The sequence below is a fragment of the Tupaia chinensis genome, unplaced genomic scaffold (assembly GCF_000334495.1).
Source record: "Tupaia chinensis unplaced genomic scaffold, TupChi_1.0 Scaffold000273_1, whole genome shotgun sequence".
NCBI classification, from domain to species: domain Eukaryota; kingdom Metazoa; phylum Chordata; class Mammalia; order Scandentia; family Tupaiidae; genus Tupaia; species Tupaia belangeri.
Genome location: NW_006159755.1, coordinates 2,951,186 through 2,973,314, shown reverse-complemented (window position 1 = coordinate 2,973,314; position 22,129 = coordinate 2,951,186). Strand labels below are relative to the sequence as shown.

The 22,129-nt window shown below is 45.3% G+C and overlaps 3 pseudogenes; all 3 read right to left on the bottom strand.

The window, feature by feature from the left end:
- Positions 1-10,149: 10,149 nt before the first annotated feature.
- LOC114008021 (uncharacterized) lies at positions 10,150-10,260 on the bottom strand (annotated as a pseudogene).
- A 4,921-nt stretch (positions 10,261-15,181) lies between these two features.
- Positions 15,182-18,395, bottom strand: LOC106734998 (FUN14 domain-containing protein 1 pseudogene; annotated as a pseudogene).
- A 2,935-nt stretch (positions 18,396-21,330) lies between these two features.
- LOC102480973 (V-type proton ATPase subunit G 1 pseudogene) lies at positions 21,331-21,674 on the bottom strand (annotated as a pseudogene).
- Positions 21,675-22,129: the final 455 nt, after the last annotated feature.

Genomic DNA, 22,129 nt, shown 5'->3' with positions numbered 1-22,129 from the left:
TTTCCCTACCTTTCTAGTCATCTGTGACTGAGGGAGTGCTCACCTCTGCTGTTGTGTGCATCCCTGTGTACATCCCTTAACCATTTGTTACCTCCAGAATATATGCTGTGGTCAGCAAACCTCTATGTGTCCTTAACTTTGTTTTGAATGATTCCTCTTATTTCCTGATTTTATTTGAAACCTGATTATTCCCTAAGAACATTGAGTATCTTATATAACCTTTTAGGTAGAGGCTACTTTTTCACCCTCACCCTTCATGCCTCAGCACTAGATAGTAGGTTGGTGGCCTGCTAATAGACCCAGTTGTCCCTCTTCTCCCTGGAAGCCCTTGACTCTGGCTGTACCTCCTCCTCCTGCCATTGACCACTTAGTCACTGCCCAGTGTAACACCCCTGCTGTGTCAATTTCTACCTCTCATAGGTGGAGCTGTTCAGCACTGTGCCCCTGGTTCTTGGCTGTCCCCTACACTAATGCCTTTTCTTCTATTCTGGCCTGCTGCTGATGTCCATAATCATTCCCTGGACCTCTGGTATCACTAGAATTTGCAGTACCTTAAATTTAAGTACCTGTGCATTCACCACTTCTGGCTTGCTTATTTACTCACCTACTCTCTCTAAAGAAATTCTTTATCCTCATCCTCCAGACCAACCTTAATGTTCTCATCATTAGCTTTTCCCCACTGTCCACTCCCCTGTCTCCCTCTATTCATCTAATAAAGCCCTAATCCATTCATCTCTGCCCAAACCCAAGGTACTGTCAGGTGAGGAAACAGCCAAGCTGACCTACCAGTTGTACCATAAATTCATAATTTTAAACCTTAAGTGGATGCGTAACACTGCAGTACTGCTCTATTTTAGAACTTCTGTCTTATCTACCAATTCCCTCCTTTCTTTGGTAGTTCCTGACTACAACTTATAATTATTAAGAAATAATTGCCCAGCCAGCTGGTGGCATATTGATTCAGGCGGCTGGATCTCACACGGCCAACAGTTCTAGTCCCAGATCCAGCAGCTTGAAAAATGCACCAGAATCATGTTTATGTGTGCCCAAAAATTCCTAAAGGAAGGAGAAATGAAGGGATTATGGCATGACCATTCCCCATGGGGGGGGGGGTGCATTATTAACCCCTCCATCCCCCCAACCCTCTGTGTCCTCTTGCAACATTTAAAAAAAGAAAAATGTTTGCTATTTCGAGAGCAGTCTCACCTCCTCATTACTAACTGCAGTCATCTCCCTGTATTTTTATTTCCCACTGTAAGCCAGTGGGACTCAGCCTTTCCTCTGATGCTTTGGAGCCTCTTTTCTCTTGCTTCCCTAAAGACTTTCTTAGGCTTCTGTGTTTTGAGGTTTTCGTTTTGGTCATTCTCCTTCCTGCAAGTCTTGGCATCAAATGTGTGATAGAAACTCCCATTTCTGAAACAGAAAAACCAGTACGGATCACATCCTCTCCAGCGACTTCATTTCTCTCTTCTTACTCATTTCTCTTATGTTTTGCTTACCATGACTTTAAATCCTTATATGTACATGTGTAAAATGTATGTATATGTATATAGAGAAAGTAAACTAGAGGAGTTAAAGATACGAACATATATGTCTAACTTGTCTGAAGTTTTTTTTATGGGACGTAGAAAACATTTTCTTAAAAGAGAGTCACTTGTCCTTTTATTATTTATTGAAATTCATTCTTTCCTTATTGGAAATACCTACCTTTTTAAAAATAAATTCTTTCATATATATTGGTCTCTTGGAGTATCTAACTTGTCTCATTGCTGTGTGCCCAGACCATATTTTATAGAATGATTAATATCTAAGAGACAGTTCTCCTGTCCTTGGCCATTATGTATTTTCATACTTTCTCTTGCATGGAACTTTAGAAAGAATTTGTTCACTTCCATTTAAAAGTCCTGTTTGGGAGACCAGCAGGTGGCGTGATGGTTGGGGCGTTGGACTTGCATGTGGCCAACTGCAGTTCAGTCCTAGAGCCAGCGACTTTAAACTTGTACCACACGTATGCGCATGTGTGCGTGCGTGTCCATCCCCCCTGGGGGGGGTTCTTACTTTCTGTCTCTCTTTGTCTCTCTGGCAAACATACTTGCCCTATAGCAAAAATGTCTCAAAAAAGTAAAAAAGTTCTGTTGGGATTTTCATTGACATTATTTAAAATAGCTTGATTTGGGGAGAAGATATAAATCTTTCTATACAGCAATAAGGTATCTATGTTCTTTTCTAAGGAAGAATTATCTTCATATGGGCCTTTTACATTTCTAGTTCAAGTTAATCTTGGGAATTTTATAAAATTCCTTGCTATAAATGAAATCTCTTAAAACTACATTTGTTTTCTTCATCTTTTTTTCTTTTTTTAATTTGCCAGAGGGCACATACACTGGCTGGAGAGGTGTAGAGAGAGGGAGAAAGTGCTCGCCCTCCCTGTACCCCCCATGGAGGACTGGTCATGCCATGTCTTCCTTTTGAGGTTTTCAAGGTATGCACATATGTGTGCTTGGTGTGTTATTCAGGTTACTGGATTTGGAACTTGAGCTATGCTGTCAATCATGTTGGATCCAGATGCTTTAAGCTCCATGCCACTGGTTAGCCCTTGAAATTACATTTCTTTTTTTTAAGAAGTTTCTGTTGGGGCCAGCAGGTGGCATGGTGGTTGAGGTGCTAGATTGTTACATGGCCAACCATGGTTCGAATCCTGAATGTAGTGGCTTGCTTTCTCACTTTCTGTATATTCAAATAAAAAAAATAATTTTTAATGGAAAAAATACCTTTTAAAAATGCTCTAATTAAAAAGAAAAAAAAAGGTTTTTGCCATAGGGCATGTGTATTCTTTGGAGAGAGATAGAGACAGTGAGAGGGAAGTGAGAAATTACTTCCCAGGGAAGATGGCTATGCCGTTATCCCTTCTCCATTCTCCTGGGGTTTTGGGCACATACACACATGTGCCTGGTGTGATTTTCTTTTCCTTTTTTTTTTTTTTAAGAGATTTTTGCTATAGGGTTTGTGAGCTCGCCAGAGACACAGAAACAAGAGAGACCAAGAGCAAGAAATCACCCCCCAGGGGAGTTGGCCATACTACAATCCCTTCTCCATTCTCCTGGGATTTGGGGCATGTATGCACACAGACCTGGTGTGATCTTCATGATTCCAGGTCCAGAACTTGAACCACGGTCCGCCATGTGGGAGTCCAATAACATAACCAACCACTACACCGTCTTCTGGCCCCTTACACTACATTTCTAGCCAGCCCTGCATCCAGGACAGCTGTCCGTCTTAGTGTCCCTCACCTGGTTGATCTCACTAGTTCTGATCGTTCTTCAGTTGGTTCTCTAGATAGATCGTAGCCTACCAATGGCAGTTTTAGCTCATCCTTCCTTCCCTTGGGAGTCACAGAGACCAGGGCTCTAGTCAGACCTCCAGGACCTCTGGCTGCCATCCTTGATCTCAGTGGGAATGACTTTTATGTTTCATCAGAAAGTAATGTATTTGCTTTAGGTTTCTGTAAATAACTTTGATTATGCAGAAAATATTTCCTTTTATTCCTACTTTGCTGGGAGTTTTTTTCTTTTATTCCTCAGTGATAAATTTCGACACCTATTGAGATAATTAAGAGGGCTAGCAGGTGATGTGGTTAAGGCACTGGATCCCACATGGCTAACTGAGCAGTTTGAATCCCAAACTAAGTGACTTGGAAAATGGCAGCCATGTGGCTGAAAGGTGGTGTGGTAGTTAAGGACACTGAACTCCTGTGTAGCCTACCATGGGTTCCAGTCCCCAAACTGGCAGCTTGCTTTCTCACTTTTTCTCTCTCTCTCTGTATTCCTCTCTGATTAAATATAAATAAATAAAGTTAAATAAAACAATTACAAAAAAAAGAAAAATGGCCGCCCAACATGTGTTTGCCCCAAATCCCCTGCGACTGGCTGGCTATCGCAGCGGCAACTCCGTGTGGCCCCACAAAACTACCTTCACTGGCTACAGGGCCCCTTGGGTTGGCTGACCCCATGGCACACGGACTGCTGAAAAAGAGAAGTTTTAATAGAAAATAAAGATTTCTAATAGGAAACACACCTGCATGCCTGAAAGGCATGTGGGTGGGCAGCTATTAGAGAAGGACAACTGCACTGGGCCTGAGGTTGGCTGTCACTTTTACCCTAGGGGTTGGTAACCGATATTTAGCAGAGCAAGATCTGTCATAGTATCTGACTTGTTTGGAACCCACAGGCTTTTTGCTTGCTTGCGGTCTCTCTCAGGTGAGGCATTTAGCTATCTTATCACACATCCTCAGGCTGAGAAGGTATGTACCGTCATATCTGGATGCACTGCCAATTAGTTTATTGCCCCAGTGTGAAAAAGGGAGTTGACTTAGTATCCCATTCTAGTGGTGCAGGAGGGAAGATAACCACCCTCCAGGCTCCAACAGCCAGTGGAAAGAAGTTCTTACAGAGAGTCTGGTTGCATTTCCTGATAGGCTAGGATTGACCAAGCAAGCTGTGAAACAGCTCTGATTGTAAGCCTCCTCTGTGTGAGCAAGCAGTCAGAGCTAAAACTTGATTTCTAGAGGGAGCAGTGAATGGCCCTTCTCCAAAGATTGACCAGAGCGACTCCATTGTATAAGCTGACTCTGTCTTAATATATTGTGTGGGGGCCAGCAGGTGGTGTGGTGGTTAGGGGCACTGGACTCCCACATGACCGACCACGGTTCTGGTGGCTTGGCTTCGTGCTTTCTCTCTCTCTCTCTCTCTCTCTGTGTGTGTGTGTGTGTGTGTGTGTGTCTCACTCTGGTCAATTAAAAATAATTATGATGATAAATAAAATAAAATAAATAATTTTTTAAAATAGTGTGTGTGCGCATTTCCTAGCACAGTGACTCTTCTTTGCGAGTCCCGGCCCTATTTACCTACTCATTTGGTTGCATTCTTGTCTCACTACTACCAGTCCAGGCTGTTAACGTTTGCACTTTAGGGTATCACTGTGGTCTAATAATTCTTCTCCTCCTGGTATGCAGTATTGTCCAACTGCATGACCTTGGCCTGTGCGGAGGTACAAGCAGTATCCTGTTGTGTATCTGCCTACATTTACAGAAGCTTCCAGAAGGTTGCCATAAGCATGTCCAACCAACAGGTCAGCAACTAGCTCTTGGCCACAGAACTGAAAAACGTCTAACTCAATTATACAAAAGGGCTTCAAAAAGTTTTTGGAAAGAGTTAATTAATGTAGATTCGAGGGCTAAAAAATATAAATCCATGCATACCTTTTCCCAGTATACTTTTTTTTTTTTTTTGAGAGGTTTTTGCTATAGGGCGCATGCACTTGCCAGCCAGACAGAGAGAGCCAGAGAGATAGAAAGCGAGCACCCCCCAGGGGGGATGGTCACGCTGCAATCCCTTTTCCTCCATTCTCCTCTCAGGATCTTGGGCACGCACGCACACACGCCCACTGTGAGTTTTAAGCCACTGGGTCCGGGACACGAACCATGTCAACTACATGGGAGTCCAGCGACATAGCTATTACGCTAACTGCTGGTCCTCCCAGTATGCATTTTCCAGGAACTTTGTGCAGACCTCTCATACAATCTCAAAAGGGAACAAACATCTCATTTCCATCTAAGAGTCCAAATGCCCCAGGAACAACTGGGCCTCTGGGGACCTCTGGTAACACAAATTCCACACCCCCAGAGGGTAATTCCTTTTACTGAAGCTTATCAGAAATAGCTGGGACCCCTCCTTCCTCCCCTCCAGCATTCAGGAACTAGAGTATGGCAAGTGCTGGAGGGTGGGGGAGCTGCCCTAGTCGTGTTTCACTTTCAAAGCACATTAGTTGGGGCTCAAGAAGCTCCTATGGCAGCACCAGTGACTCTGTGTGTCCCTTCCAGAAACCCTGGACCAACCATGGCATGTTGTCCCTTTAGGATTCAGGGGGGTCCTGAAACCTTGTAAGGTAGGCAGGGCAGGTGAGACCTGAAATCCGCAATCACCAAAGGCATCCTCTCCCTAGGGACCTTCTTTTGTTCCACCCCCAGCCAGAGATTTTTGCTGTAGGGGGCATGCTCTCTGCAGAGACAGACAAAAAGTGGAAAATCACCTCCTGGGGTATGACCATGCTGCAATACTTTCTCCAACAGTCTCCTCTCAGGATTTTGGGCACACATGCACACTCATCTGGCACGAGTTTCAAGCCAAATGTGTTCTTCTCAATTGCGGCCTGCATTCTGGCCCTGTCTGAAATATGCTCCAGACTTGCCTCTGGGGAGGAATACCTGGACCCTGATTCCAGCTCCCCATCACTGTCAGTTAGAGAAATAGTAGGCACTAATAGGATTACTCTCAGGACAGCTGTCAACCTACAACAAGGTCTATCTTTGTGTCTGACCCTCTCATCCTCCAATCACCTCTGTGGTAGAACAAAGAGGCCAAACCACCCCAGACGTCTCTGGTGGTCACGGGACATCCAGTGAACAAAGAGATGGACACTTGCCATATGAGGCCCACACCTCCTCCTGACTACCATGCCCTTGGGCTGGGAGCTCTGTCCACTCCCATTCAAACTCGGCCATGGTCCCAGGAGAGGCACAGAAAAAGGTGCTAGTGAACAAGTAAATTCTGAAAAGAGGCCTACTGTAGTAAGAGGAAGCACCCTTCAGGGTCATGGCTCAGGCAGGCAGCCCAGAGAAGCTGTGCTGCCCCCAGAGGTTTTCCGTACCCCATCTGAGTCTCACTGTGAGGCCCACGCTCTGGTCAGAGGACTCTGGCAACAGAACAGGCCATGCTGGAGTGAGAAGAGGCCCTCACACTGGCAGGGGCCTTGGGACTTAGGTCTCTCCTCTCATCCTTTCTGAGAGCCACAGTCTAGGCCAAAGCCCATGCACCACACAGGCTGACCTGCTCACCCAGTGCTAGTTCTGTTTACAAAGCTCAGCAAATAGGCAGGTACCAACTGCTGCCTACACCTCCCTCTGCTGGGAAGAACAAGAACTGCAGGTGCCTGGGCCAGCAGTCAACCTTTACCTTAAAGACTGGAAGAAACTAGCCAAGAAAATAGAAATGAACAACTGTATGTGGTGAAGCAGCTTTTCTCTAACTAGGTTAGGATGGAGTCACTAACCCCACCGGACAGTTAGTCTAGCTAGATGCCCCAGGTCCAGTGGTTCTGGAAGGCCCGATCCTCGGCATCAGGAGCCTGCCCGCTATATCCCCTGCCATGGCCTGTCAGGTGCCACCTGATGAGGAACAAAGGGACAACGTCATGCCTTCTCAAAGGTCAAATCTGTTACCCACCTGAGAGCTGGGAAGAGGAGGAACCCACATGGCATTTCTTGAACGGGTCCCAGTGCAATTTGTTTGGAAGGATTCCCAGCTGCAAGCCATAACATGCTGTTTCCTGCCTGGATAAGACTCCATCCAGCACAGTCCGGGCACATCAGCACTTTGTCTTCCCTAAAAGCACCAGATACCAGCCAGAGGTCTGCAGCTGTTCTTCCCGAGCCTCCTTTGTTGCCCACTGTGGGACCAGAATCCCTGTTCCTGCCCCCACTGACGTGGCTCCTCCAAACTCTGCCCTGACAGCAGAGGGAAACTGCAGAATTCCACCTGTCACCCCCGATCTAGATGGGGCGTCTAAGGAGCACCAGGTAAGGGCTGCCTGCAGGCCCCTGGCCTTCCCAGACCATCAGCACCTGCAGCATCTCTGAGCTGACAGCCGTCCCTATGCATGTGAGCTCGGAGGGGCTGACCAAGCACTATGCCTCATAGCTAGAAGGCCATCTTGAGGGTTTTATCCGCTGGAGGGTCCAGGAGGAAGAGCCCCCAGGACAGCAGTCCCAGCAGCAGGAACATGCTAGGAGGCCATAGGTTTAGGGGGATGAGGATGAGGTCTAAGTCCTCGTCATCTGGAGTCTCATCCAGGGCACAGGCGTCCTGGAGCAGCTGCTGGCTCAGTTCTGGTTCACCTACTCTGCTGTGGGAAGAGGGCCGAGTGGAAGATGAGAGGGAGAACAGATCGGAAGTCAGTCCAGAGTTGTGCACACAGCTACACGGCCTTGGAGCTGGCTTGGGTCTCTCCAACAAGCAGTTGACAGTGGCAGAATTGCGGCCTGCATTCTGGCCCTGTCTGAAATATGCTCTGGACTTGCGTCTGGGGAGGAATACCTGGACCCTGATTCCAGCTCCCCATCACTGTCAGTTAGAGAAATAGTGACAGTGTTTCTGCACGCTGGCTAAGAGCAGTATAGCCCTTGGTAAGTGTCACTGACCTTTTCCCTAAAGCATCAGGGCACAGCACAGCCCCCAGCATCTTTTCTCCCCAGAACCTTTAGCCAGGGCCTGGTGCCTCTGCAGCTTGGCCTAAGTGGAGGATGCTCATGTGACCACGTACTTCTCCACTGCTCCACAGCTGCAACTGCCCGTCCTCCCACCTGGAAACAGGGCCACAGCTCCTGCCCCAGGTTGGGCCAAGGTCCTGTAGCATAGGCCCCCACAGAGTACCCGGTGGGCTCCCAGCAAAAAAAAAAAAAAAAAAAAAAAAGAGGGAAAGTGAGAAATTACTCCCCAAGGAAGATGGCTATGCTGTAATACCTTCTCTTTTTATTCTCTATTCTCCTCCTGGGATTTTGGACACACATGCACTCGCATCTGGTGTGATTTTCTTTTAATTTTGAGAGATATTTTTGCTGTCGTGCGTGTGTAGTCACCAGAGAGACAGAAAGCAAGAAATCATCCCCAGAGAAAGTGGCCACACCACAATCTCTTCTCTTCCATTCTCCTCCTGGGATTTTGGGCACATACACACACGTGCCTAGTGTGATCTTCATGATTCCAGGTCCAGAACTTGAACCACAGTCTGCCATGTGGGAGTCCAACAACAAAACCACTACACCGTCTTCTGGCCCCTTACACTACATTTCTAGCCAGCCCTGCATCCAGGACAGCTGTCCGTCTTAGTGTCCCTCACCTGGTTGATCTCACTAGTTCTGATCGTTCTTCAGTTGGTTCTCTAGATAGCCTACCATCGGCAGTTTTAGCTCATCCTTCCTCTTCCCCTTGGGAGTCACAGAGGCCAGGGCTCTAGTCAGACCTCCAGGACCTCTGGCTGCCATCCTTGATCTCAGTGGGAATGACTTTCACGTTTCATCAGAAAGTAATGTGTTTGCTTTAGGTTTCTGTAAGTAACCTTGATTATGCAGAAAACATTTCCACTTATTCCTACTTTGCTGAGAGTCTTTTCTTTTATTCCTCGCTGATAAATTTTGACATCTATTAAGATAATTAAGAGGGCCAGCTGGTGACATGGTGGTTAAGGCACTGGATCCCACATGGCTAACTGAGCAGTTTGAGTCCTGGACTGGGTGACTTGAAAATGCCAGTCCCAGGACCAGCAGTTGGGATGGTGGCATTGGATTCCCACATGGCCGAACACAGTTCGAGTCCTGGATCTGGCGGCTTTCTTTCTCACTCTCTCTCTCTCCCTCCTTCTCTGGTCAAATTAAATAAATAAATAAAGTTAAATAAAATAATTCTTTTAAAAATAAGAAAAGAAGGACCAATAGTTGGCATAATGGCTATGTCGCTGAATTTCCATGTAGTCAGCTGTGGTTTGAGTCCCGGACCCGGTGACTTAAACTCACTCTGGGTGTGTGTTTGTGCATGCTCAAGATCCCAAGAGGAGAATGGAGAAGGGATTGCGATGTGGCCATCCCTCCTTGAGGGTGATTTCTCGCTTTTTGTCTGTCTTTCTCTGTCTTTCTGGTGAGCGCACGCGCCCTATAGTAAAAGCCTCTCCAAAAAAAAAGAAAGAAAAGAAAATGTCAGTCCCATGTATATTTGCCCAGAATCCGGAGAGGAGAATGTGGGAGAATGGATTGCAGTGTGGACATCCCCTCTGGGGCTTTCTCACTTTTTCTCTCCGTCTCTGTCTCTCTGGCAACTATATATGCCCTACAGCAAACTAAAAACTAAAATTATAAAAAGATAATTAAAAGATTCGACCTTACTATTTTAGGGTAGATCTCTGACTACCTTTCAGTTTTTCTCTAGCATTCAGTCTACCGTCCTTGAGTCAATTTTGGTAATTTTGTCACTGTAAGATGATATATTTCATATATATATATAAACTCTTTGGGCAAAGTCATACATACTATTTATATTATTTTGGGACTTTCTTATTTTTTTTTTAATAGTCCTTGGACAGAGGACGTGTCAGATATTAAACTGATAAGAACAGATACTACACTTGATCTTAGCCAAAAGGCCGAGAAGCAATCGGGACTTTCTTACTAATGAGCAAATTATAAGTGGTTTCAAATCAGCAGACACACACAGGGACTTGTTGGCCTAGGTCTAAGAGTGGCTTCAGGCAGAGTGGATCCAAGGCCGGTATGATGTTTCAGGCTCTCCTCTTGCTCATCTCTCAGTTGTGCTCCTGCTTGGTCTGTCCTTGCCCATGTCTGGTGCTCTGCCCAGTGTATACCCCGTCCGCATAGACAGCGTTCCCTCTTGAGGATCCCTGTATTTCAAGGACTGGCCTTGCTCAGGTCACCTGCCCTGCTCAGAGTGATCACTGTGGCTGGGGCTGAGGGTGAGTGGAGTTGGGGGCTGGAGGCAGGGGAGCCGCACCTGACCCGTTACGTTGGGTGTTCCCTACGGAGCAGCGGTTCTGTTCCTAGAAAAAGCAGGGCAAGGGGTGAGGGCAGGTGAAACCAACAAACACGTGTTCTGTTTCCTTTGGTTTGCTTTGTAGGAAGGGTGTCTTTGCTATTGGCCTTTTCCTTCTGTTTGGGGGGTTTATTTGCTCATTTCTAGGTTCTCAAGTTGTATGCTTCATTTAATTTCAGTTTGTTTTCAAAAATGTTCTAATATAGTTTTCTCTAGTCCATTGCATATTTCTGTTGGTGGTGCTTGTTTTTTTTTTTTTTTTTTTTTTTAAAGAATTATTTATTTGTTTAATTCCACGTGTTGTTTTTATTTCTTTATTTTTTTATTTGACCAGACAGAGATAGAGAGAAAGAGAAAGCTAGAAAGCAACCCACCAGGTCCGGGACTTGACACACAGTCGGCCATTTGGGAATCCAGGGCCTTTATCTACCAGGCCACCTGCTGGGCCCTTGAGGTACTTATTTTGAGGGAAGCTTCGTCAGTTCTATAAGCTTGGTCGTACGTTTTTCTCCACGTATGTAATAATCGGTCTTCCTTCTCCCTAAAGCCTTTTAATCATCAGTTCTCCATCTCTTTTCAGCCAGTAGCTTCCATGGGCTATAGCTAAGAATACTAATGGAGGTTAGAGTCCCCGTGCTCTGCTCACCTCATCCTCTGCAGCTCGAATCCACCTTTGTCCTCACAACTTAGCGGCAGGAATCAACCACATCTGAGTAGATTCCCCCAGGATGAACTGTGTTCGAAGACCCCTTTTTCCCTAATGTCCATCTACGTGACTGGCTTCCTAATAGAGCGAGGCCCTCGTGCAGTTACATTTGTTCTGTTGTGTCCTTCAGACTACACCTCTGTCTTGTTAGGACCAATGTTTATGAGCAGGTCATTTCTTTCTTTTTTTTTTTTTTTTGGAGAGGTTTTTGCTGTAGGGCGCGTGCGCTCGCCAGACAGACAGAGACAGAGACAGAAAGCGAGAAATCACCCCCCAGGGGGTATGGTCATGCCGCAATCCCTTCTCCATTCTCCTCTCGGGATCTTGGGCACGCACGCACACGCGCCCGGCGTGAGTTTTAAGCCACCGGGTCCGGGACGCGAACCTCAGTCGACTACGTGGGAGTCCAGCGACATAGCCATTACGCTAACTGCTGGTTCCCAGAGCAGGTCATTTCCATCAGGGTTTCCTCTTATTCTTCTCCCTTGTGGCCGAGCCACCTGTGGCTGTCCAGTAGGCTTAGTGACTCTGGTCGGCCCTTCCCCAGCCAGAGAAAAACTGTTCCACCATGGACATATTTATTTCTAGTTCCTCGATCTTGCTTCATCTTGGCTAGTTTCTTTACCCAGTCTTTTTTTAAGTTTGCTATAGGGCACATGCACTAACAGGATAGAAACAAAGAGAAAATGAGAAAGCACCATCCAGAAGGGATGACAATGTCCCAATTCTTTCTCCTCCACTCTCCTCTCCAGACTTTGGGCATGCACACACACACGCCCAGTGTGTTACTCAAGTCACCCGGTCTAGAACTCAAACCGTGTAGTCGGCCATGTGAGAACTAGCCACCTGAACATCCATGCCACCTGCTGGCCTCAAAACAGGTCCCTTTTAATTTTTTCCGTAAAAATGATTTATTGATGAGTTTGAGCCAGTCATCTGTACAATAAATTCCTCATGTTGGGTTCATATCATTGTGTTCAAAATAATTATTTATTTTATTTATTATTATTTCTAAATTTGCTACAGGGCATATGTGCTGACGAGAAAGAGAGACAGACAGACAGAGAAACTAGAAAAAGAGGGAAATCAAGATGCCAGGTCAGGACTCAGACCACTGTCGGCCATGTGGGTGTCAGGCTCCCCAATCACCAAGCCACCTGTGGGCCCCCGTGTCATTGTTTTGTTTTGTTTTTTTTAAGAATTATTTGATTTAACTTTATTTATTCATTTATTTATTTTAATTTGATCAGAGAAGGATAGAGAGGGAGAGAGAATGAAAGTGAGAAAGCAAGCCTCCAGGTCCGGGACTTGAACCGCAGTCAGCCATGTGGGAGTCCAGCACCCTTAACCATTTGGGTAAGACAATTTTACCAGAGTGGCTGAGAGCCCACCTGGTCTTCCTGCTTCACAGAAGGCATATGGTGCCTCCCTGGGTTGCCCAGCTATTGTGATGCTCATTTTGATCCCCTGATTAAAGGAATGGTTTCCCTATAATTGCTATTTTCCCTTTGTGATTACTAGATAGTCTGTGGAGTGTCGTCTTTTAAGTGTATGATCCAGGAATGTTGAGTACATTCACATTGTACTAACTTCTTTTCTTTTTCAAATTTTTTGCCATTGGTGTATGGGCTCCAGAGAAAGGGGAAGTGAGGAAGCACCCTCCAGAGAGGATGGCCCCTCCATCGCAATCCCTTCTCCTCCACTCTCCTTTCAGGATTTTGGGCACGCACGCACATGTGCCTGGCGTGGTTCTCAAGGTGCGGGTCCAGGGCTGCTTGAGCCACCGTCGGCCATGTAGGTGTCCAGTGCCTAAACAACCACCCTACTTGCTGGCCCCAGCCAGAATATATGAATATATACATATATATATATATTAGAGATTTTTGCTATAGGGCACATGTGCTTGCCAGAGAGACAGAAAGTGAGAAATCAACCTAGGGATGGCCATGCCACAAACCCTTCTCATCTATTGTCCTCTCAGGATTTAGGGTATATACACAAACGCGCCCAGTGTGAGTGCTAAGCTGCTGGGTCTGGGATTCAAACCACTGTTGACTACATGGCAGTCCAGCAACGTAACCAGAACTTTTTCAGGTACATTAACAGCTCCTTATATGCCACTCTCTCAAGCCCTTAGCAACCACCACTCCACTTTAGGAGTTTGCCTATGCCAGGTGACGCAGGTACATCGTGGTTCAGGTCTGACCCAGCCTCTGCAGCAGCAGGACACACATTCTTGTCTCACGCTCACGAAGGATCAGTGGCGTTGGCACAAAGAGAGGACAGCAAGGAGAGGAAAAGGAAGAGCAGAGCGCCCAAGCAGGGAGTGGGACCTGCAGAAATGGGTTGCTGAAGAGGAGCCGGGGTGAGGGGTTTTGATTTGGTCACAGAGGCTTTATCCGGGCTGGTTCTAGGCAGGGGTAGTCTATGGGCATCCCCACCATGGTGAAGGTTACATGCCCAGTGGGTCTGGTTATTTTTCTTAGTTTTGGAGTAGTGTGGACAGAAGTCTGACTACTTTTCCTATTTTTTCAAAATCTTTTCAAAAGAGGACTGGGGAAGTCATGCCCACAAACATTAACAGACCATTTACTTTCTATTAACAGGATTCTTCCTACCTCCTGTCCCTGGCATAGTATCTTTGAGATGTATATTTCAACCGATTCCAGTATACTCTTGTGCTTATCTCTTCCCAAGACACAGATCTTCCCTTCCAATCACCAACCTAGGAATTGTGGAACCCACCTATAACCTACAAGCCCCCCCACCCCCCATCACCCCCGCCCCTACATGTCCCGCCTTTTTGGGCCAGGCCAATGGAGAATCTCTTCACTAAATGCTGTCTGTCAATCTTAAAAACAAATAAAAGGACTCCCGGTACATGATCACCCCAAGAAAAGGCATGTATGCCTCTTCTCTGGCCTAGGTCACTCACAGTTGGTTTGGAAATAAACCGCATTAATTATTAATTATTAATTTTACAGTTGGTTATTTTTTTCCATCGACAGTAGGTACAAAGGTCAGAGATTCTTTCTCTAAAACTTCGGGACATAAAAACTTTATCATTTTTCTGGAATGTGGTTGGACCTGGAGGAAAAACCTTAATACTTGGGTCATGTTTCCTAGGTCAGTCACTGAGCCACCACTGCAAGCTGTTTCTGTGAGTTAAAAAAAAAAAAAAGGGAACCAGCAGTTAGCGTAATGGCTATGTCGCTGGACTCCCACGTAGTCGACCGCGGTTTGTGTCCCAGACCCAGTGGCTTAAAACTCACGCCGGGCGCGTGTGTGTGCGTGCCCAAGATCCCGAGAGGAGAATGGAGGAGAAGGGATTGTGGCGTGACCATCCCCCTTGGGGGGTGATTTCTCGCTTTCTGTCTCTATGTCTCTCTCTGTCTGTCTGGCGAGCGCACGCGCCCTACAGTGAAAATCTCTCCCAAAAAAAAAAAAAAAAATTTAAAGGACAATGAAGCACATTTTATTGTAATAAAAAGAGGATAATATTTCACTGGGGAATAATCCAAACAGATTTTTTTCTATATATCTCTATCCACTGGTGATATTTTATAGGCTAAGTTCTAAACAGATGCCAATGTTGAAAACATGATGTAAGCATGTTTTTCTTGGCAACACTACTGTCCATACCATGTGGATTATTTTACCGCAGATACCAAGCTTCAGACAGCAAAATGCTAAGAGTTCAGTATTGTCCAGCCACTTGCTTGTCCTTGCCCTGGTGACTCTGGTGGCATGTACTGTTGAGAGATCACCTTGCCTCCACCACTTTCCTCACAGTTGAGTCCAGTAGGGTGGGATGCTCATATCCTTAAGATGCAAAGCCTAGCAAAGAGCCTCCATGAATCCACCGGATACCACGATGTTCTGCTTGATAAATTCTGTTGCTTTTTCGCTTATATTGTTGATTTCAGGTGCTGCTTTGTCTGTCTGTTTCTTAATCTGTTTGACTTTGTTGACATCTTTACATAGCCACTGTCTCTGGCAATCTGAAGGAGAAGAAAGTGACCACTTACTGCAGTTGTTGCAAGTTTTCCCACTTTCTGGAACAAAAATCCTGCAGACCAGCCAGTCAACCCACCCATTACAATCCGGGTAGCTACTGAGTACTTTTCTGTAATAGGTCCCGAACTGTGGCCAAACACTCCATTCCACCAGAGATATCTTCTTGCGCTCAATTAAATCCAATGTTTTGTAAGAGAGTCATCACTTTCATAGCCTTGGGGAATTCTGAGTCACTGTGGTACTGCCGGTGGCCAGTACTGTCAGTAAAACTTAGCCATTTTGTGATTCCGTTGTGGGCCTGTACTCTAATCATATTGTTAGAGTCCCTGTCTCCTATCTCACAGATAATTGCAAATAAGTGGTATTTATAGTATTTACCTTTTATGACTCGTTTATTTCACCTAGCATAATGTCCTCCTAGTCCATCCATGCTGTAGTAGGTGTCAGAATTTTGTTTACAATAAAATGTTGTGGAGATCAGCAGATGGCATAGTGATGAACTTGCTAGACTCTCACGTGGCCAACTACAGTTCAAGTCCCAGACCTGGCAGCTTGCCTTCTCACTTTCCCTCTCTCTCTCTCTCTCTTTTTCTCTCTCTCTGGTGCACACGCGTGACCTATAGTAAATTTTTAAAAATAATAATACATAAAATGATTAATAAACAAAGAATTATTTTCAAAAAATTGCCAGGGGTGTGTGTATGCTCACCAGAGAGAGATAGAGAGAGGGAAAGTGAGAGAAAGCACCTATCGATCATGCATATATTACAATCGCTTCTCCTCCCTGTCAGAATTTCACACAGACACACATACACTTTCTGACTTTTTTTTTTTGAGAGGTTTTTGCTATAGGGTGCGTGCGCTCGCCAGACAGATAGAGAGAGACAGAGAGAAAGGGAGAAGTCACCCTCCAGGGGCGATGGCCATGCCGCAATCCCGTCTCCTCCACTCTCCTCTTGGGATCTTGGGCATGCACACACACGCGCCTGGCATGAGTTTTAAGCCACCGGGTCCGAGACTCGAACCACGGTTGACTATGTGGGAGTCCAGCGACATAGCCATTACGCTAACTACTGGTCCCTTTCTGACATATTTTTAAAAGAATTATTATATTTAATATAATAATGATACTTACTCATTGCCATTATTTCATTTTTATATATTTTTAAAGTTGATTGAGAGGGAGACAGAAAAGGAAAATGAGAAAGCAAGCTGCCAGGTCCAGGACTCGAACCATGGTCAGCCATGTGGAAGTCCAGCCACCTTAACCACCATGCCACCTGCTGGCCTCCTGACATTTTTCAAGTCACTGGGGCCAGGATTTGAACTGCACACTCAGTCATGTGGAATTTGGCTCCTTTAACCACCAGGCCATGGAACCAGGCCAGAATTTACTTTTCATTTAAAGCCAAATAGTACTCCATTGTGTGTATATGCCACATTTTGTTTACACATTCATTCACTGATGAACATTTGGGTTGCTTTTATCTTTGAACTACTGTGAATATTGCTGCTGTGAACATGGGTTTACAGATATCTCTTCAAGGCCTTGCTTTCAATTGTTTTGAAAGTGTACCCAGAAGTAAAATTGCTGAATCATAGAGTAATTGTATTTGTAAATCCTTTGAGGAATCACCGGTTTTTCATAGCAACTGAACCATTTTCCTACCAATAGTGAAAAAAGGTTCCAGTTTCTCCATCTTCATTCTTGACACCACTTATTATTTCCTTTTTTTCTTTCCTTTCTTTTTAATTTGCCAGAGGGTATGTGCACTTGACAGAGAGGGACCGGTGTGGAGAGGGAGGATGAGAAAACATCCCTCAAGAAGGATGGTCATGCCGCAATCCTTTCTCCATTCTCCTCTCAGAATTTTGGGCACACACACACACACAGATTCAGTGTGTTTTTCAGGTCATCAGGTCCAGGACTCAAACCATGGAGTCAGTCATGTTGCATCTAGTTCCATAGTCACCAGTCACATGCTGGGCTTATCTTTTTATTTTTCTTCTTCTTGCTTGCTGGAGAGAGACATAGAGAGAGAGGCAGAGGAGGAAAGTGAGAAATCACCCCCGGAAGCGATGGCCAACCACTTTTTATTTATTTACTTACTTACTTACTTATTTTTCTTTTAGAGAGATATTTGCTATAAGGTGTGTGCACATGTCAGAAGACAAAGACAGAGAGAGAGAAAGCAAGAAGTCACCTCCCATGGAGGATTGCCATGCCACAATCCCTTCTCCTCCATTCTGCTCTCGGGATCTTGGGCATGCACGCCAAGCATGAGTTTTTTAAGCCTTCGAGTCCAGGACTCAAACCATGCTTGATAAGTGGAGTCCATTATGTCACTGCTGTCTCCAACCATTTTATTTTTTATGCCAGCAGACACATGCACATGATATAAACAGAGCGAGAATAATAAACACCCTCCCTCCCCACAGGATATGGTCAGCCACAGTCCTTTTTCCTCCAGTTCTCCATGCCATCAGCATTCTGGGCACTCCTGTGCATACCTGGTGTGTTTTGTAAGTCAAGGGGTCTGGGACTCAAACCCTGGTCAGCCATGTGGGATCTGGCTTCCTCTCTGCAATGCCTCACTGCTGCCCTCTGGTTTCAGTTCAGGGGCCCATTTAGACTTGGCTCCTTGTTGGTGGCCCAGTACAAAGGCTTTAGAAAAATCGTTAATGTGGAGGATGCTGGTTTCCACATCCGAAGCCAAAACGCTACAAGGTCTTCCTTTATCATTGAAGGCAAAAAGTCACCACATTATCCTTAGTGATTCCCTACGTGCACCCCAAGACTGTCACTTAGATTGCAGGGCCCTTCACCTACGGCCCAACATCTCCACCTACCTGTCTGAGGAGCATGCAAAGAAGGATGCAGTTTCCTCGGCAGGAACTATCAGCATACCGTTAATGTACTGAGAGTCAGCACAGCACCAGTGGCAGTGTGCTCGAGTCGGGCCCATTGACAACACACTGCGAGAAAACCCAAAGTCTCTGTGGAAGGTGGAAGGGGACATCGCAGGCCTTGCCTGGTGATGTGGAGGAACACAGCATCAGCAATGTCCACGGCTGCCACCAAGTGCCAGCACCCCTTTCAGCTATCGTGTAGATTCTGAGGATGCTAAAATATTCAGAATTTACCCCTAGCAACCTATAGCTTTTAGCTAGCAAGTGTTGAGTAATCCTTGAGAGTTCGTAGTGAGTTGCCAAGCACGGGAAATGTTTGCTGCTGATGCAGGAAAATTCTGATGCAGGAAGTTGGGGTGTGGGCCCAATACCCAATGCAGAAACAGCAGCAAACCTTTGTCTCACACTCACAGAGAATTAGAGTGACTGGCACAGAGAAGGACTGTGACCTGGAGAGTTTACTAATTGAGAGAAGGAAGTTCGGAACTCCCAGGCAGGAAGTGGGTCCTGGAAAATGGGTTGCTGATAAAAAACTGAGGCAAGGGGTTTTTAATCTGTGTCAGAGGGACTTTGAGCTTCTTGTTTTTATTTATTTTTATTTTTTTTCAGTCTCTGAGAAGCTCACTTTTTAATTTTTTTTTTTTTTAAAGAGATTGTTTTCTGTAGAGTGTGTGCACTTACTGGAGAGACAGAAAAAAACAGAGAGACAGAAAATGAGAAATCATCCCCTAGGAGGGATGTCCACACTACAATCCCTTCTCCATTCTTCTCTCAAATTTCGGGCACACATGCCCAGCGTTAGTTTTAAACTGCCCAGCCCTGGACGCTGAGCCTCTGTCGACTGTGGGAATCCAGCCATTTTCCATTATGCTCTGCTGGTCCCAAGAAGCTGACTCTGTGAGAAGAGAAAAGTTCTGGCAGAAGGATGGCTATCATATCGAGGAGAAATGACGATTCATTGACAAGCTGAGTGCTGCTCAAAAGGAGCTTGCAGGGAGTGAGCTGCCTACAGGGAATGAGTTGCCCACGGGGAGTGCTGCTATGGGATGGGGGAGTTGAGCTGTGTTATGTGAAAACCTCAGATTTTAAATTAATAATAAATAAAACTTAATAAATATTTCTTCAAAAAAAAGGAAAAATTATAAACACTGGTAAAGTAAGAAAAGATAAATTTATTTTTTCATGACAAAGAGTCTTTTAGTCTTAAATGATTATTGGTACACCGAGTAATAACACGTTACAAGTTTTTCAATTCCATCATCTAGTATTTTGATTAAAAGAAATGAAAAGCAGCCCAAAAGATTACACCAGTAGTCACTGTTCTCATCTTTAGCCAAATGGACTACTTTAAGGCTGACTTCAGCTTTACACAGGTTACAAGTATCTACTCACTACTTTTTCAGAGATTAAGCTCCTGACCTCCAAGAAAACATTAGGGAGGGGACCAGCAGGTGGAATGGTGGTTAAGGCGCTGGACACTCCCACATGATAGACAACGGTTCGAGTCCTGGGCCTGGTGGCTTGCTTTCTCACTTTTCCCTCTTTCTCTCTCTGTGTCACTCTCTACTCAAATTAAAGTGAATGAATAAATAAAAGTAAATAAACAATTCTTAAAAATAGAATTAAAAAATAAGAAAGCATTAGGGAAAAAATCATTTAATCCTTTTCTTCAAAGAATTTCCCATTTTACTAGATCTAAGAGAGAAGAAGTTAACACTGAGATATGTGTTGCTTGAGCTAAAGGCATAGGAAAGCAATGTACACCCATTAAATTTCTCTTATATATATTTATATATATACATATACATATAAATAATATACATCTATATATGTATATATATATAAATAAAATGAGTTATTTAATTAGGTTCTTGGCAAAAAAATTTAGAACACCAATTTGTGAGGATAAACTCCATATGTAAGGGCAAACACGGATCGCAGGTAGCCCTGGAGCTGAGGAACAGCTTTGATTTTTGGTAAAATTTGCGAGTCCACAGCTTTCTGATCAATCTTGTGCTGCTCTGAAACCCGTATTTCTCCTCTGTGTTGAAGATCTCGCCTTCCTGGTGTCTGGACTTGCACAGCGTCTTTTTCTTGAAGTAAACATCAGTAAGGTGCTTTGGGATTTTTACTTTGCTAATATGAATTTTTGTGGATGTGGCGATGACAAATTTCTGGTGTGTTCTATGCAGTGGAACTCGATTGAGAACCAGCGGTCCAGTTACAAGTAGCAAGCCACTGCTCAGCTGCTTCAGGAAAACCACTCTCTTGCCTCTGTGGCGTCCAGTGAGGATGATCAGAGGGTCCCAGGAGTGATGCTGGCTTGCAGCTCTCTCACATGCTGAGTGAAGGGTATTATAACATGACTTAACAGCTTTTGAGGCACAGCTTCAGTAGGATAATACCTAGGCATTTTGCAACGTTATAAACATCCAGACACACCATTCTTGTTTCCACCAACTGGTTTTGTGACAGTCACAAGAACCTTCTTTTTCTTTTCAATCCTGGATTTAGTGGCCGAGTATTTCCTCTTGTACATGGCCTTCCTGGAATACATGGCAGATCAGGAGTGTATCTGCCGATGCCCTGGACTAGGACCGGGTTTCAACTGTGATGGGACTTCCCCTTCTTCGGCTTTTTAGCCTTGGGGTCACCTTTTTTAACCTTACCACTGGCATTAGCCTTCTTGGCTTCAGGTTTCTTCTCCTTAGTGTCCTGCTTTGCAGCTTTTTCACCTGCCATCTTCTATAGTGGGAAACTCTAAACTCTGCTTCTGGTCTATAAGCAATCACAGAGGTTGACTCCCACCCATTACATTTCTAAGAAATATGAGGAAAAAGATGAAGTCTTTGGATAAGTTCTAAGTTTGTACAAAGAAGCTAGATTTGCTATTCTGCAAAAAGTGAACGCACCTGCTATATAGTTTACAGAAATAATTTAATGCCTTTCCCAAGAATACAACTGGAGCTCTGTAAAGCTTCATATTGCACGAGGGCATCTGAGACACCAACCCATGGCCAGGCACTTTGCTCTTTTTCTACCCATTTATGGGTAGTTCTCATAGATTTCTGGCCAGATGTTATAGACATAGGCCAAGAAGCTATCCAAGACGTCACCTCTGTTCTGTAGAAAGTGGTTTTGGAGGATAGTCTTCTTCTCCTGGGTCTCCTCCACTTCCATGCTGCAACTACCAAGGACCCCAGAGCCCTGGCTTCCTTCCCCTTGGCCTCTTTCTCCCTCTGCAGGCGGTACTGCTCAATTTCAGCCTGAGTTACTACTTTGGCCTGCTTCAGCCTCTGCTTCTTTCCCATGCCGGCCTTGGACACCTTCTCAGCAGCCCACTTCTCAGCCTGCAAAAGGTGCTGAATACCCTGCAACTGGCTGGCCATGGCGGCAGCAACTCTGTGTGGCCCCGCAGAATGGCCTAAACTGGCTACAGGGCGCATTGGGTCAACTGGCCCTGTGGCACACAGCCTGCCAGAAAAGAGAAGTTTTAATAGAAAGGCAGAGATTTCTCTTTTTTTGGAGAGGTTTTGCTATAGAGCGTGCATGTGTGCTTGCCAGAAAGACAAAGAGAGACAGAGAGACAGAAAGCAAGAAATCACCCCCCAGGAGGGGATGGCCATGCCACAATCCCTTCTCCTTCATTCTCCTCTAGGGATCTTGGGAATGCACACACACGCGCCCGGCATGAGATTAAGCCACTGGTTCCGGGACTCAAACCATGGTGAATTACATGGGGATCCAGCAACATAGCCATTACGCCAATTGCTGGTACCGAAGGTAAAGATTTCTAATAGGAAGGAAATACATCAGTATGTCTCAAAGGCACATGGGAGGGCAG